Source organism: Cyphomyrmex costatus, unplaced genomic scaffold, assembly GCF_001594065.2.
Source record: "Cyphomyrmex costatus isolate MS0001 unplaced genomic scaffold, Ccosl1.0 scaffold441, whole genome shotgun sequence".
NCBI classification, from domain to species: Eukaryota; Metazoa; Arthropoda; class Insecta; order Hymenoptera; family Formicidae; genus Cyphomyrmex; species Cyphomyrmex costatus.
In genome coordinates this window covers 287943-300380 of record NW_017278652.1, presented here as the reverse complement: position 1 = coordinate 300380, position 12438 = coordinate 287943, and positions in this window count along the sequence as shown.

Sequence of the window (12438 nt, the reverse complement as noted above, 5' to 3'; positions counted from 1 at the left end):
TTATCGTGAACGAGTTAGGTAAACGTTAAAAACGATAAAAATAAAATACTTAACTCAAGCATTAAAATAAAATAATTTTAGAAACTTTTGCAGCAATTAATCAGAAACTATTCAAATCAAATGAATCGATAAATAATAGCAATTTATATCATCCTTTTTGTCTGCAGGAGAAGACGATCAATTCCTATATTAGATTAGATCTCCAAGTTCAAACGAGTCGTGGTGGACGATTTCCGCTTTTGTCGGCACAACATCGAGAAATCACGGAAAGCTGATGCTTTTTCTCAGCGACACTCTCTACTCGTTTGTAACACGTGTCCCTCGTCTTGGACAAGAGCCTGAGGAACGAGCGCCGACTTGACAAATCCAGCCCGCCTTCCCGTATTTATAAACACTCTCATGCTACATGAATCTGAGCCGTCGCGCGCGGTGACGAAGCGCCGTCTCTCGCCGCGACGCTTCTTACTCGCGCGGGCGATGCGTCGTCGACGCGAGTTCGTCGTCTTTCTATCTCCGATTCTCCGCGTAATATAAATCACTCGGATTTCTCTCCGGGTTGTCTACAATCTTAGTTACGAGATCGTCTAAGAAGTTTGGATAAACCCGGAGAAACCTTTTGCTCTAGAAAGCGCAGATTCATCCGCACTTTAACCGCGTAACGCAATTTCTGTCTTCTGAGATATTAATTTTTTATTTTAAAGAGGAAAAAATATATATATTCACACTACACACGTCTTAGAATTTTAACATTTTGATTGTCATTAACTAATTAAATGGGCCTGAAAATTCTGCAGACTTGAAGATTTCAGATATGGACTCTTAAAAACCTGAAAGTTCTTAGATATTTACCCATCTATATTTAAACATACATTTCTTTATTTAATCAAAATGATATTCTTCTATTTTTCTTGTATCAAATCTATTTCACAATTATTATTCATGTTTTGTAGACACGTTCAATTAACTGAAGAAGACTGTATCTGACATTAAATTTTTATTTCATTAATAAATTATTATTTGCCTTATTTACCTACACATTTCTTATGTTATACTCTTTCTTGGCCTTTTGATTTTTCTGTCTTATTTTACACCATTTATTGTTTTTCTTTTATACTTTTTGATACGCTGCTTGAATTCCGTTATGTTTTTCTGCTGACATTATTATGATCACGATTTCAGCAGATCGACAATGCTCGAATTATTTCCGGCGTACGTTTAAGCACGTATTCTTCGAAATACGCAATGTTATTATAGGAGAATCTCTTTGTACATATCGATCTTTGCTTCATGTAACGATGGGGTGCGTTTTCGCGCAAATAACGAAGAAAAGAAAAGATGGCAAGTGAAGAAGGAGAGAAAAAAAGAAATGTGCTCGTTATGTTCAACGTGTCGGAAGATGTGGCGCGACAGAATTGATGTTACATCTGACTGAAGATATGGAGGGTGGATAAGATAATGTGAACACCTGGGAAATAGAAACACTCTTTGTTTTATTAATAAGTTGGCCTGTTATTTGTATTTGGTACAAATTCTATTTTTGTTGAAATGAAGACATACAACGCTTAAATAATTATTAATGGAATGTTGTATCATTTTTTTAATAAAACATCTCTCAATTACTTATACGTGTGACGTTGGAGAAGAAAATTTGCTTCTCACTCCGTTTTCCAAAATTGTTCTTTCCAACATAAAATCGCGTTAAAAAAAATTGTTGGTATTATAATATGACTTTTTTTTAAATATTTGCAGTTTATTTTTTCAAATTGCACATAGTATGCAATAAACTACAAGTTTTTACTCGTCTCGTTTTGAATTTCCATAACCGAGATTTTTTACTCTTGAAGAAGTTAAAGAACGTATTCGTGAAGAAATGACTTCCTAACACGTATTTTATTAGTCGTCCCATCGAGAAAGTCGAATAATCGTACGAAATCTGTAGACGTTCTGTACGTAACAGTTCCGTTCGTTGAGAGAGACTCTCTCTCTCTCTCTCTCCTCCCCTTCCCACTCTTGCTCTTGCCCCGCTACATCTCAGTCGTTTTTACGACGCTTTGAGTCGCGGGCGTCGCGGCGGAATGCGCTAATGAGGACTTGGCTACCGTCATACTTTCCCCCTTCATCGTCTCATGCCACCCCAACTGTGCCGACGACGGTGGCTGCAGTTACAGTTACGTTTGCAACTTTAGGCTTGACTGAACATCAGAAGTGAGAAAGACCTCTTAGAATTCTCTCTCTTCTCTTTCATTCTCGATCTTCACAATAATAAATGAGATTCGGTGAATCATTCCTCATTCTAAATCGTTGTATCAAATTTGTTAGTGTAACAACGATCATCTTCGTAATATATTAGCTATAATATTAATTCGCGTTTTAACGCTGGTTTTAATTTACAAACTCAACTGTCGACAACTATTAAGTGGTCGTCGTATTCACCATATATTCCTTTATAATGCTCCGATAGTTTTGCTCAGTATTCCTGATGACAGCTAAACATCTCGAGCTAATAAAACATTAGTTTTATTAATACGAAGGCAAAATGTGTATCCGCTCTAAGCTTCTATACGTAGCGATATTATCGAAACTCAACATCTTTGACGTCAGGTGCAGTATTTTTCAATTCCGCCGTTTAAATTCTCCATCCACCGTCTCGTCGCGTGGCGATCGCGAACGAACGAACACATCGTGCGCATAATAAAAACGAACGAGCTCGGCGCATTAAACCGAGTAATGGACGCCTTCGAAAGGAAGCGCCGCCGTGAAGCAGGCTTATCGGGCGCCGCTGCTGAGCGTAATACCCCATGACAAAGTGGCGCGTCTGGATCGTTGCGACGAGGACGCGCCTCGTCGGCCATCCTTGACCATCATCCGGTCGCGATCCTGAATAGAGTATCGCCGGCGATGCAAGTGCGCGCCTTCGATCCTGTTTCAGATTTGTGCGCTACTTTATCGTACAGTAGGTACGCGACAGGGTGCTTTCTTATCTTCTAAAAGTATGGTCTTATTTTGTACCTTGAGAAAAAGTATAGTGATGGCAACTATAAAGGTGTCAACTACACAAGTTTTATAATTTATTCAACATACGTCAATTAATTCTATAATATAAATTTATATAGTTGTTACCTTTATAATTATCACTACTATGTCTTCTTCTTTGAATGTATAAATAAATTATTAACGCTTGTTCCCTATATATAATATTTTTACTTTAAAATTTATTTCCAAGGATATCAGAAAGCAAATTTAAAATAACAGTGACTTAGAATTCAGACGAAAGGGAAAATTAATTGTTTCATACACGTAAATAATGTATTTAGCAATAATTTTTATATTATTGGATAAAAATTCCTATTTTGCAAAATTGTTTTACATACATCTTTTCCTTGGAAATTGCTTTCAATCTCCTCATCGATTTAAATCCCGCGTATCTTCCACGCTATTTTCAGGAAATTCGTTTGGGCTGCATTTTGCATTTTTTCTACCTTCTTGAGAAGAGGAAAACAGGGAAAAAGAAAGAGGTGCCACCGTGTTTAATCGAGTATTGCGCAGTCCGCGTCAAGGCCGCGCGTTATTGCGAGGCAGCCGATGGTATCTCCGGTGACTGGCCGGGCAACGTGGTGCGTGCCCATCTCGATGGCCGCGCGCGGTACCTTTATCATCTCCTGCCCATCGATCCATGGCGCGATACGCGTGCCTATCCACCAGGACGATCGACGTTAATCGAGTAACGCCGCGTTTACAGCTCGGCGACATGCAACTAGTGTCTGCTCAACGACTTCGCTGGCGAAGGGGAAGGATAAGGTGAAGAGAGGATCGAGGCAAGAGGAAGGATGGTTGAAAGACGGTGCATGCCGGCCGTCCTGATGCGCTCGACGCATGCAACCGACAGGCCCTCGGCTCCTCCAGGAAACAATGCTTATATATACTGATATGCTAATGGGTCTGCGTTGCCTTTTTATACGACTGGAACATGGGACCTTCGCGGGGACTGTCAGGCCCAAGCTGATAGCGACAACGGCATTGTGTATGAAGATTATAATTATTTAACAAATCAGTACCGCGAGACGGTTAACTTTTACAGTCACTTTCTTGATTAATAATGGATTGCAACAATACTTCTAAAATTCGACTAATCCTCTTTGATTAATCGACGCAATGCGATTTCATAATTTTGGTAATTTGTTTTTTTAATTTTTTATTCTCTCTCTCTCTCTCTCTCTCTCTCTTTCTCCCTCTTTTCTTTTTATCTTAATGAAAGATAATCTTATTGATAAACAAAAATAATGCGTTACCGCAAGATTAATATTATTGGCAATTTTTTGCCGATAAAAAATCAACGCTAGCGTGCTGCAATCCGAATGATCTTTCGGTGAGCAACATCGCAACGATTCTCGATACGTGCATCGATCTAGATCTGACGGCCGGAAATGCATGTGTTTCTATGATACACGCCGCATCCGGCGCCACGCCCCCTCGCCTCACCTGCCGCACGATGTGCGCGCCGTGTGTGCACTGACGATAATAATAATAATAACGCGCGTTCGCATCGTCGCATCGACGCAACGCGCCGGGGCCTCACGGCGGCGGCCCGCGCGCCCAAGCGCGATGAGGCCCTCCCCCTCCCCCTACTTACATTGCGCTCCGTGTATAACGAGCGCAAACCAGATTAACTGCTGACGAGCGAGTTACTTAGTAACAATAGTAACCGCTAACTAGCCGCGCCAACGACTGAATTAAACGATACGTGAATTGTTTGACTTTCATGAAAGTATTAAAAAAAGGGAATGAATGGGCGTCTCTCCGTGCGGTGAAACGACGCGCCAGTAGCTGTATTAAACGAAATATTTGACTTGCATGAAAGCATAAAGAGGCTTGAATGAGCGTCTACATAACTTCGTTGTACGAGGATCTAACCAGCTCGTTCCGCAAACAGAGTAACGTGGAATAGAACGTACGAAATGAGAAAAAAGTCTGCAACAGATCAAATTCGTAGAAAATAATCAAAATTACCTATTATATATAACTTTTCATTCAGTCGGTATCTCAGAAAAATAAAAATTATTACTTTATTTGATTAATTCAAATATACGTATATTGAAAAATGATAATCACATATGTATTTCTTTAAAAGTTTCAGATTCAAATTATTTACATTACAACCGTAACTTTAGAATTTTTATTTTTCAAAATCGAAAATCTTATTTTATTGTTCCTTCGTATAAAAGTAAAATGTAATAATATCGAAGTATTTTATACATTTAAAATTAAATAATTATATCAATAATTAATTTAAAAAAAACTTTATTTAAAATATTGTAATATTAAATCTGAATCTTTGGGGTTCAGGGTAAATTTAATAAATTAAATTAAAATACATATTAAATATTATAATGTTATAATATTTAATAGATATTATAATATTTATGAAATTTAAATTAAAGCATAGAATGAGATTGAATAAAAGTAACCTATATTTCTAGTAAATAAAAAATCACGATTTATGTTAAAAATAGAATTCACACCGAGTACAGCATTGTCATGTAAACTGAAAAATTCTGTCTGCTACTATTTTAACATCGTTACCGGATTTTACTGCGATTCAGCGTTCTCTCCGATAAACAACATTACGGCCGCTAACGATTGCTTCTATTTTCGGTCGTTAATCCCGTTGCATTCATTCGGCTGGAATATTTTCCGGTAGTTCGATCAGGCCGGCCGGGTTCTGCCAATTTGTGGGAATATTTTCGTCGATGCGTACCGGCGAGGCGACGTACATCATCGGGTATAGCGTAAAAGCAAACTTACACAGTTCACTTTTAATCGATGACGTGATAAAACTCTCTCTACGCAATTTTATGACAATTGGCCAAAATATTAATATTTTATCTAAATTTGCAACGATTGCTGCAAATGTCTTCACAAATTGAAAATTTCTTTGTCTGACATTTATTTTATCTCTCTCTCTCTATATTCTGTTTATCTTTCTACGTAATTATACAATGATATCACAATATTATGATGATACTATAAATATTATACATAGATATATTTTTTATTTGCATGTCGCATTATATAATTTAAAAAAATTTTAATATCTTTTACATTTTATTATTCTTATAAACAATAAGGAGTCAAACGAAACTTTGAAAATCACGTTCTCAATCAGAAAATTAATTACTTTTTTTACTTTCTTTACAAAGAGCTCTACATAATTGAGGCAATTGTCGAATCACAATAACACTGCAGTAGCCAACCGTGTAAATAAGCCTTAATGTGCATCTCGTTGTCGAAGAGACAGAGAGCGAAAGAGGTCTTGCTGGTCTCACGAGAGCGTGTTATGCTAGTTACACGCAAACTCTTCGCGACGAGCATTAAGGGGAAGCATTATGATAACTACGCGGGGGCGAGTCCGCTCTCACGGGCCCTCCACGGGCATCCACCGGGTCCCGCCGATTATTCGCGCGCAACTTTTCTCGTCCGCGTTTCTGTCAACAACCAATGAGAAAGAAGTCGCGTTGGTACATTCGATCGTTGCCTATCTAACATAAAACTTAAAAAAATATATTAACTTGTAAAGTTCTCTGCGTATAATTTTGAAATATATGTTACATTATTTTTATATTACTTTTTAGAATTGACAAATATTATATACATGTATTTGAACGGATTAAAAGAATCAGCGATAAATCAAAACTACATTCGGTGTGACACAGGATTTTATTCTTCATACGACACAATTTTTTACTATTTTTTTATTCCTACGTAAAACACACACCGCGTTCGATAAACAACCGATTGATCTGCCCTTCTCGAGTAAGATAGACTCTTGATGTGCGCAATCGCAAGCAGAAATCGTGTGACATCCTCGATGAAGAAACTACTGAATGAAAGGAAACTACCGGCGGTTCACACGAGGCTGCCGCACGCATGCACGCACGCACGCACGCACGCACGCACGTATATAGGCACGCACGTACGCATGCATGCATGCATGCCCGCGTCGAGCATTTACTTTAAAGTAAAGCGATTTCCTTTTACACATTATGATCCCACACTGTGCCGCTTGGCGAGCTATCTTCCAGATTATCCAACGCGCTGGTATCATTACCAGACACGCGAGCCGAAAAGAGCACAGGTTATCATCGACAAGGAAAAATTGCTTCCGATCGTGCCGAGATGGACAAAGATGAAGAAATTAAGATACCAACTAAACGTTTCCATATTTTGCTTAAAAGGAGGAAGATAAACACTGCAGACGGATTCCTCTTTGAAATTGATTATTGAGAAAATATTGTTCTTGACTGATTCCGAGTTATGTTTTTTCTTAGATTTAGATTTGTTTATTTCTTCGAATTTTTTTGCGAAAAAAATGTGAAAAAGATTTTTGTATAAATTATACAAAATCTTTTTTAAATGATGGTTTAACTGTCAATATATATTATTTTAACAAACATAAATATTTAAAAACAAAATTAGCCTTAAAACTCAATTTAGATAAAAAATAAATGATAATTAGTTCGTCTCGCTAGAGATTTTAATCCTTGAATAAGATTTTACATATTATATAAATATATATATACAGACTTATAGTTTCAGTCTATTAGTTCAATTTTGTTAGAAATACAAACATATATATAATGAAATATAATATTTTTTATATATTTTAATTATATTATCAGCAAACTACATTGTTAAGCGAAAAACAAAATTGTTATATATTCGATTTCTAATATATCGGCAACATTGCGACACAACATAACGGTAGTAATCTTCGCTCTTTCAATAGTGCATGACAATCGTCGCTACATAGCAAGAATTGCGCGACTTTCTAATTACCTCTTGCACGATTAAACTGACTAGCGATTTTCATAAAACATGATTACGATAATCGAAACTGTTGCAAGTTGCAATCTACCTAATATAACCCGGAAATGATGTTGGATATTTTACCGGGTACACTTTCAACTTTCAAAAAACAATCGCGTTAATAATTCTTTGAATATACATATAATAATGTATAATTGGCACCAGTTATTGTTAAATCTGGTAAAAAATTTATCGTACAATACAGAAAAAATTGAGTAAATATCGCTATTGCAAAGAAACACACATATTGCTTTGCAGAAAACGTATAGAAGCGTACTCACAGCGTAGACCATCAATTCTACCGAGAAGTTAAAATTATATTTTTTCGTTAGAACTGAATTTTCTTAGTTTTAAAAGAAATAGAAGAAAGAAATCTAGAAATACACTAACAGAAAGATGAACATTTTTTTATTCATTAAGAATATGTGTTGAAAAGATTTATGAAGTACATAATCCTCAACTTACTTTGAGAATACAATTTTTTTTCGAAATTCGATACGCAACATGAAAAAAGAAGAAATTCAGGTCTCCTGTAATTAATTATGCTTTCGGTCTGATATCGAAGGGGTTAAGGAACTGGCGGTGCGGTGTAGAGATTATACGATAATGGTAGGAGACAACGCTGACGCATCGATCGAAACTCGTCAAAGACTTAAAAATTGATAGGATGCCGTTTCCTGGACAAGATTACTCACTTTACGCCCAACAGCTCAACCAGGTAGATAATGGGAACGATCCCTCCCCCGAGGGAAAAGTGGTGAAGTTGTCAGAGAAAAGGGACACTTCAACCCCGACTCATGTCAATGATGCTGCGCACGCTCTTTGATCGCATCGATAAACCGGTGGAAAATGTTTCTATCGGTAATTCGATTATGGACCAAAGTATCCTCACCGTTCCTAAGAATTACAAAAAAATTATTAAATTTCGTAATTTATAGCTTAGACTATTTCTTTATAGTCGTCAAGAAATTATCAAATTTTAAAATACTTTCATCTTTATATCGATAAACATTATTACTGATATTTTTAACTTTGTTAAGAAGATCCTCGTGATAGCACCTCTATTTATCATATCTCACGACTAAATGTGCAAAATATTAGCTTTGTAATTAGTATACTTTAATCGCTATTAATTTTAAAACTATTACAGCCTTGATATTTTTATATTAAAATTTCGTCTCTAAATTATTTTAAAAATATCCTTAAAAAAAAATGCAATAGTGATGGGGCACCTAATACTTTCTAATAATAAAATAAATACATATACTTGCTTTTAATATATTTTATCGCCGTTGCTAGTAAAATTAATTTTAAAAATCAAGAAAAAATATGTAGAAAAAAGGAAAAGAGAATGTTTTTCTTTCCCCCTCTTTCCCGTTTTTTTACATATTTTTTCTTGATTTTTGAAATTAATTTTATTAATTAAGACACTAAATATCACGCTCCCTCCCTCCTTCCCTCCCCCCCCCTCTCTCTCTCGCTCACTCTCTCACTCTCTTACTTCCTTTTTCTGTCTTGGTCTTTAAATATTTTTATGAGTCTCGGCTGTTAACACGACCATCAGAGCAGGACTTTTTCAGTACCTGATTTCCTCGTATCTGTAGGATCTCTTAGGTACGGCTAAACGTTTATCCGTGGAAGACTGATGAACCTATGATCGGTCGATTTAGTATAGTTGAAGAGACACCGCGCCGTTCTCTCGTAGACTGTGAAGACACAAACAACGGAGGTTTGTTTCGGCGATTTTCCTGGCGTGAGAAATCATTTCGAAGATAACTACAAACGTAAATTAAGTCTTCTTCCCTTTTGATGGTTACTCTTAGAAAGAGTCTGTATTAATAAATTCGGAGGGCTTCGAAGGATAATTTTTAATCATCAGAACAAATAAAATCGAAAAATAAAGGATTGTCTAAAAATAATAAAAAATAATAAAAAGGGGCAATTAAGAGTCAAGTTCAAATGAACTTGACTCTTAATTGTCCTTTTTTATTATTGTTATGTGAATAGAACGTAATTCTAAATTCTTCGAAACTTGCGACTCCGATCGCAATTTTAATCTTTTATCAGTCAACTTTGCATTATTTTAAAATTGTTAATGATGTCACAATACGACAATTTAATTAAATAAGAGGTTTAATAGCTTTACTAGAACAACTGTGGCCGGAAATAATTAAACACTATCAATATAATAACATCATGATAACAGTTAAATGAATAATTAAAAGATTAATACACTGCATTAAATTATGACAAATAATTAATCCGTAATGACGCAAATAAATTATTCGATCATTATTTAATACAATTAGACAAACGAGAGAGGGAAGACAAGAGAGATCATAAAAATATATAATATATAATTAAACGTTATTCGCGCGCGTTATTGATAGGAACGAATCATAAAATGCTATACATGGTAGTGGAATAAATAATTAAGTGCTAGAAACGCGCCGCGGTAGTTAATGATTACTCCGCGACGCAGATTCGCGCCCTTATGTTACAAAATTATTTCTAAGTTGGGTGGGGGGGGGGGAGGGAAGAGAGACGAGACTGACAGGCGGCGATGGTTAAGGAGGGCTTAAGGGGGTTCCGGGACAATGCGAATCTGTAATTATAAGCGCGTCGGTCTTGTGCTTTTACTTCTTTTTTTTTCGTGTAAAATCTCTTGCAGTCCCGTATTATCGCCTTAAATCAACAAAGCCGCTCCTTTGGTTCGGTGAAGGTACGGCATTCGGAAAGGGATAGGAATGGTAGAGGGGGAGGTGAGTTTAAGGTCGGGAGGGAGACGAAGGGCGAACCTGCAGGATAACGAGAGAGAGAGAGAGAGAAAGAGGGACTTTAATAACAGGTCTCGCTTAATAACCTACGTCCCGCACACGGTCCAAACTGAATGTCATTGCAGTAGATTCGATCACGTGACTCGGCACTGTTCGTACGGCAAGAAGGCATAGTGCGATCAACTCCCGTGAGATATATATAGTATATAATCGAGAGAGAGAGAGAAAGATTGGACAACGATCTTTGATCGATTAATTTGGTGATATATCGAGCTAGCTAGTTCACTTGTCGTCCAAATATTGATTTTACAGATTTCATTTTACAGATTTCCATACAAATGACCAAATTACACACACACACACACACACACACACGCGCGCGCGCACACATGTACGCTATATAAAAGATTTTAAGGGATAATTCCATTACACAAATTTAAAATGGAAACTTCGTATTACCTGAAAAATTGCTTTAACATATTATAGGATGTCTTAAAGCAATCTTTGAGATGTCTTCGCGTGTTTTACATCTGCATTTTAAATAAATATGTTGACTGAATAGTTTCAAAGATACAAAAGGAACAAAAATTGAAAACAAATTTTGTTTTTTTTTTATTACGAAGACCATCTTACATTATTTTAATGAAGTTTTGTATATGGAGATGTATTCAGACAAACCTTTTTCGATATTCTCTGTGTTATGATTTTATCGATAGAGTCAGGAAATGGATGAACATATAGTTGGCGGTAGTGTACAGGCGATTTCGACGGTAACGGGAAAAAGAGGCCGAAATGGCTTCTCTCTCAGGTATCAGTCTGGCGTTGCAAAATTCTTAAAAATTTAAAACAAGATAATTTATATTTGGATGTTGAAAAGTAAGAAAAGGCAAAGGTGCTGAGTGCAAAAAGTTCAAACAACTCAAACAAATCTATTATAACAAAGAGAAGACTGAGAGCGGCCATGCCCGGGATTTAGCTGTTTACTTTATTTTGAAGCGCCTCTATGTCCACAAAACGTGGACATTAAACTATGTAGCCAATGTCCACGATAGTGTCGGTAATGTCCACGATTTTTGGTTCGAATCTTCCCTATGTCCATGATTTTTTAAAAAATGGCTCTGAGATACCAAAATTGGAACTAAAAGGGTCAAGTAACCAGTAGTGGGGATATTCAAACCTATACACGCATATCAATATGAATATAACCGGTTATACTAGTAAGGTCCTCAGCGATGTGTTAACTAATGCTATCAACATTATTCAAGTTTGCATTATTTAAGATAGAGAAATATACTATTTCTCAATCTAAAATAATGCAATCTTAAATAATGTTAATAACATTAGTTAACACAATGCTCAGAAACTCTCTTAACACATTTGTATTTAGATTAATATAAAAGAGTTGTCTAATATTATTAAAAATTCTTTTATTTTTACTAATATTTATATAATAAATATATAATATAGGTTTTATACATTTTTCAAATATTACTATCACAGTTACAATTAGTTTTCGCTAATTCTATTTTATTTTTCTTTTACTAAAAATATAATGCAACACATTTTCCCGTCCCACTTTACAGACTGCGGACTGTCGGATATACAAATAATGAATACCCGGTGTGGTTAAAAAATGTGATGCATAGCATTTTCATGCTCCACAGCATCATACACACAACCAATCGCAATTAACAATATACTATAATATTAACAATATACTATAATATTTACAATATGCATTAATAATATGTATATAAATGTATACGGATACAATTTACAACATAAATCAATACATGTA